Consider the following 5,644-nt stretch of genomic DNA (forward strand, 5'->3'; position numbering starts at 1 on the left):
CCCCCCCTTTTTCCTTGCATGAGAGAGGCATTTCAAAGGACATCCCACAGGGAAAAGGAAGGTTTGATGAAGTTTCCGGCACACTCCGTGTGGGATGGGGCCTGCTGGTGCCCGTGGTAGCATGACACCCAGGCGCAGAGGAGCCCCGTGGGGATGTGCATCCTGGCAGGGCTGGGGGCAGCTGCCTGCCCTGGGCCAGCTGCCACCCTCGGGGTGGTACGTAGAGCTGAGGTCAGTGTAGCCCAACACTTGGTACTAGCTTAACAGCCCTGTGCTCCAACGGATGCCCTGGCAGAGTTAGATTTGCAGCTTGTTGGAAGAGGAGACGTCAGAAGAAATCACGGATCTGTCTTGCTTTGGCAAGATGCTCATTTCCAAATCCCTTTTCCTGCGTGCATCTGAGGCTGTCTGAAATGAGCTCCTGCTAAGGCATTTCTGATCACTTGTTTTAAAAACAAGCATATGATTTGATGGAGCTTGACAGGAGGAGTAGGTCAGGAAAGTGACAGGGCATTGACTGCTGTATAATAAACTTTATTTCATGAGACCTTCAAGGTATGGAGCTGAGTTTCTATTTTTAATTCTTGCCTGTTTGTATCATTACGTTCTGCAGGGACCCCAGCTACCACTGAGCCCTCTGTTGTGGTGGTAGCTATTCAGACTAGAACTGACTCCTTCATACTCTGGTGGCGTCTGTCATTGACCCTGTCAAGGAGAAATGCTACAGGGAAACAGAGTAAAGTTGTTCCTGGGTGGAATATGGTTCTTGGGTGTTTTGCATGAGTTGCATCTCTCTGGGTTTTCTAGGCTCTCTCTAATTGTGTCATCATAAAGCAAGCTTTATTAAAAATGAAGCATAATTGTCTTGTTGAAACATTTATTCATTCTACCGGACAAAAACACAAAGTCCAGACTTTTGGCTGATGAATTTCAGATGTAGAAATAGCCCTCCCAGCTGGAGGTGGGGCATTCTTCATTGGCATCTGAATCACTTGCAGGGTGCAAGGAAAGTGTAAAAAGAAAGCATCACAAAATCCCAGATTCTCTTCTAGGCATATCATAATATTATAGATAGATAGATAGATAGGTAATGTTAGGCTTCGGCTTAGAACCAAGGGTGATATTTTGCAACCTCGGAAGTCTTGTGGTCATCAGGCTAGATGGGCCATTCTCTGCCCTGGTATCTTTGGAAGCCAAGGAAGCTGAGCTGGTATGAAGGTTGTCTTTCTGTGTGATAAAATTCATTTAAGAACTGTGACTAAAGTGAAACAATAAGAACTAGAATTAGTTTTTTAGATTTAAAAACATCCTCATAGGCTTACAGCTGGACAGACAGCTGGGGCCTCCTAGTGCCCTTCGGTTTTTGTTGAAGGTGAGGCTTCCATCACTAGTCTTCTGTCCTTGATGGCATTTGACAACGTGGAAAAACACTCGAATGGGATAGTTCCTGTAGCATGCTTTTTTTTATGTGGCATTGCACATTTTATTTCTGTAGCTTTTCTCATAATGTTAGGTTCATACAGATTTCATCTGTGCAAGTTATGTTTTTCACTGGACAGAAACAAAAAGAGATGTTATTGAATTAAAATTATGATTAAGAAAGATTAACAAGAAAATTGGAAAAAATGCAGTTACATTTGTGTTTGCAGGCTTGAAAATATTCAAACCTCCTAGGTATAAGCTAGCATAATTTGCTATGCCTGATTTTAATTTCATATTGCTATGTGTCACTTAAGAAAATTAGCACTTACTTCAGAAAAAAACAATGAACAGCTGTTATCTTATGAGGTCATCGCAAATGTGCCAAGTAAAATCTTGTTCTCCTGAACAGCATTTTTCAGCTGGTGAGACAAGGCTGGAGGTGACTGGGGAGTTACGAGTGAAAGGGGCAGGCAGCAGTGCAAGACTAAGTCTTGAGGGAAGAGAGGGGCAAAGCCTCAAGACGGGAATGGGAAGAAAGATGAACAGTGCTGCAGGGTTTGGGTAACAGTAATGGGGACTAGCTGAGGAGGCAGTAGCAAAGGATTCCCAAGAATACAGGAGTACACTTAGTAAGTCAGACTTTAAGGAGGGGAGATGTGAGTTTTGAGGAAGCAGCCAATAGCTGGAGAAGGTACAGACCAGGGAGAAAAAAGATGAAAGCAGAGGCTTTTACCTGAAGGAAGGCTGGGAATTCTGGTGCTGTCCTAGGTTTAGAAAGAAGGCTGCAGTTGGATTTGTTTGTATGACCCTTCTGGATTGACTGTTACAGCAGGACCAATTTGTAATCTGTAGATGATACAGTTAGCTCTTAGGCTTGTGTCCACACACAACATAGTTCTGAGTTGGCTAGAGTGGATAAAAATGGACAGAAATATCTTGTGCTGGTTTTGCTTAGCCTTGGCTCTCTTCCTGCAGGTATGCACCTGCTTAGCTTTACATTTCATTTTCTTTCCTTTCTTAGACCTCACCTAAGGATACAGATCCTGTGACCTGTTTGACTGGTTCTACTTCCTGGTAATTCGGCATGCAATAGGCTGTCCCAAAGTATGTTGCTGTATGTCTGGCAGTGCAACCACGTGACCGTGTCCTCTGGTTGTTCTGTCTTCTGCAGAGCCACTATGGGAGAGCTACTCAGGTTTTCTAGAGTGTATTGATGAGAATATAGCAAGGCAAAATGGCCCATGTGCTGAAGCACAGTTATGATGACACAAAACCTGTATTGTGAATGCACATGCCATAACCAAGGTCTAGTGAGATTAAGCATGTTGGTCACAAAGATGTTGCTTTGGTTATGGTTTAGACAGGACCTTAGTAGGAGATGGGTATTCCTGGATTAGTTATACGAATGAGTATTTGGTGTCATAAAATACCAATCTTTCACTGAAATGTCAGAAAACAAATTATTTGTTTTTTGCTTCCATTGTTTCAATTTGCCTCTTTCTGCTTGAGAAATTTGTCAAATGCAACTGTGAGAGGAGAAAAACTTATCAATGAAACACATGGTTGGAACTAGTGTTCCCTGCTTGTTTTATGTGCCGTGCTTGGAAAGGTAGGGAAAAACCCTGACTCTTCAAGTCCTGGATTTTCTGCGGCAGTTATTGCCATCCTGAATCTGTAGAAGGCTCCTGGTGGTATTCCTGCTTTTTAAAAGATGTAGCTTGTTGTCTGCATCATTGCTAGCTAGCTCGCAGGCATAGGAGTTTGGAGGAAGGGGAGACAAAACTAGGCTTGTGTGTGTGCTCTGGGGAAATTTTCCTTATCTGGTATCTGTCAAAAGGAATAATGTTGAAGTATTATCAAGTAGTGGATGTCAATGGCAAGGACCTTGTCTCTAACAGAATTTCCTGGTGGACCAATTAAAAAAGTACTTGGTGATCTTTGTACAAACTTAAAGAAATTTATTTTGGTAGGAACTGCAGGACAGGAGAGGAAACATGCTGTAGCTAGACTCGGCATGCAGCAAAGAAGATGCTTGCTTTTCAAAACTTAAAGGTCTGTGCTGTGACATCACTAAATATACAGTAGTAGAATAAATGGTAGAAATCATTTACACCTGCTGGTGTTTTAGCACACTGAGCTTTTGGTGTGGCTTGCTTGCTGCAGGTCCTCAACTGTGATAGTAATCAAAAGGAAAACTCACTAGATTAATGAAGATCTGAAATGATCTACGCTGCATATTTTTTTCAGCAGCTGTAGCAAAGATTATTTTGCAGTGCATATATTTGTGAGACAAATAGCACTACTCTGCTAAGAAGCATATTTACATTTGGGGATGACAGGTGGGAAAATGACCAGCACGTGCTACCCAATTCATGCTATACAGCTTTTTAGCTATACAGAAGCAAAGATAAGGAGGAGTTGTGATATTTGTGATACTTTTCTCTGTACCGACCAACGAGACTAATACTTACCTTTTTTCAGAGTTACGCTTCTAATTTTCCCTTCTTTCAAGGATATCTTTATTGCGACAGATAGGCAAGATAGATCGCCACACAAGGGCTTGGATACACACGTTAGTTTAATGAGTTATCATTGTCTTACCTGAGTCGTAACCACTGACCATAATGTACTTGAGTTATTGTGAATGGAGATGAAATCTTTTTTCACTGAGGGCTTAAACTAACCTGTTTTACATCTCAATTGACTAAGAACATTTGCATGTTGCAATACTGCCCATGCTCAGTATTTCATTAAGCTGAGGTTTCTTAGTCATGAGATCAAGTTCACTTGAAAGAGAGAGTTCTGTGCTTAATTTGAGGAAATAGAAAAAAGGGTCATATTCACAAGTTGACATTCATGTATTTTAAATCAAATACACAGAGACGATGGCTTTTCATGGTTTATATGGTATGTATTTGTATCTTAGTTTATCTAGTGAAAACTGGGGCTTCAGTCTTTTTTTTTTTTGAAACTGAACCAAAATGTAAAACTATCTGCTGTTACGGAATGAAGCTTTATCATGTCTCTGTAAATAATATTTACCATAGTAGGGATTTACAGTTTGGGTCTCCTACATTGTAATTTGGCAACAGTTCACTCTGGATGTGTGTTTCTCCCCTGGAATGATATCCTGCGCCAGAGAAGCCTTTGTGGAAGTCACATAGCATCTGCTGTGTTACTCTGGTAGTTTTGGTTTCAATGAACCTGCATCTTCTGATTTTTTTAAAAAGGTTTTGCTGAAAAATACAGTCCATTTAAATCGTAGTTGGGTTACTTGAATTTGTCTTTGCTTGCTTATGCAATGGATTTCAGTTCTGTAGTAAATCTGTATATTTCATATACTATTCCTATTGATTTTATTCCTTGCAGTTATATCTAGGTATTACAGTGCCTTTCAGATTTATTTTTCTTTTTAATTCACAATTTATTAACAGGTTGACTTTATGGTACAAAAACAACTAAAAAAATTCATTTGAAGTTCATTATTTTTATTCTTCACATTTATACTTCTTCAAACCTAGAAATTTTAGTTGTCAGGACATAGCTATTTAAAACCTCTCTTAAGGTTGCTCTAGGCTTTCTTGCTGTGAGGTATCCTCTGTAGGATTCTATGGAGTCTCTTCATGTACCTAAGAACTGTATGCTGAAAGCTTAGGAGAATGCCTGTAAATGGTTTTAGCTCTTGAAGTATGAGAAAATGAAGGATGTTTGCTATTGTATGTTGTTTGCGTGGCAAGGTTTCAGGGGCGGGGGGGCTGCATGGGGTGTTGAAGTATGAGAAAATGAAGGATGTTTGCTATTGTATGTTGTTTGCGTGGCAAGGTTTCAGGGGCGGGGGGGCTGCAAGGGGTGGCTTCTGTGAGAATATGCCAGAAGCTTCCCCTGTGTCTGATAGAGCCAATGCCAGCCGGCTCCAAGATGGACCCGCTGCTGGCCAAGGCTGAGCCCATCAGTGACGGTGGTAGCGCCTCTGGGATAATGTATTTACGAAGGGGAAAAAACTGCTGCACAACAGCAGCTGGGAGAGAGGAGTGAGAATAGGAGAGAGACACAGCTCTGCAGACACCAAGGTCAGTGAAGGAGGGGGAGGAGGTGCTCCAGGCACCAGAGCAGAGATTCCCCTGCAGCCCGTGGTGAAGAGCATGGTGAGGCAGGCTGTCCCCCTGCAGCCCATGGAGGTCCACAGTGGAGCAGATATCCACCTGCAGCCCGTGGAGGACCC

Source organism: Aptenodytes forsteri, unplaced genomic scaffold (assembly GCF_000699145.1).
Source record: "Aptenodytes forsteri isolate BGI_AS27 unplaced genomic scaffold, ASM69914v1 Scaffold143, whole genome shotgun sequence".
Taxonomy (NCBI): Eukaryota; Metazoa; Chordata; class Aves; order Sphenisciformes; family Spheniscidae; genus Aptenodytes; species Aptenodytes forsteri.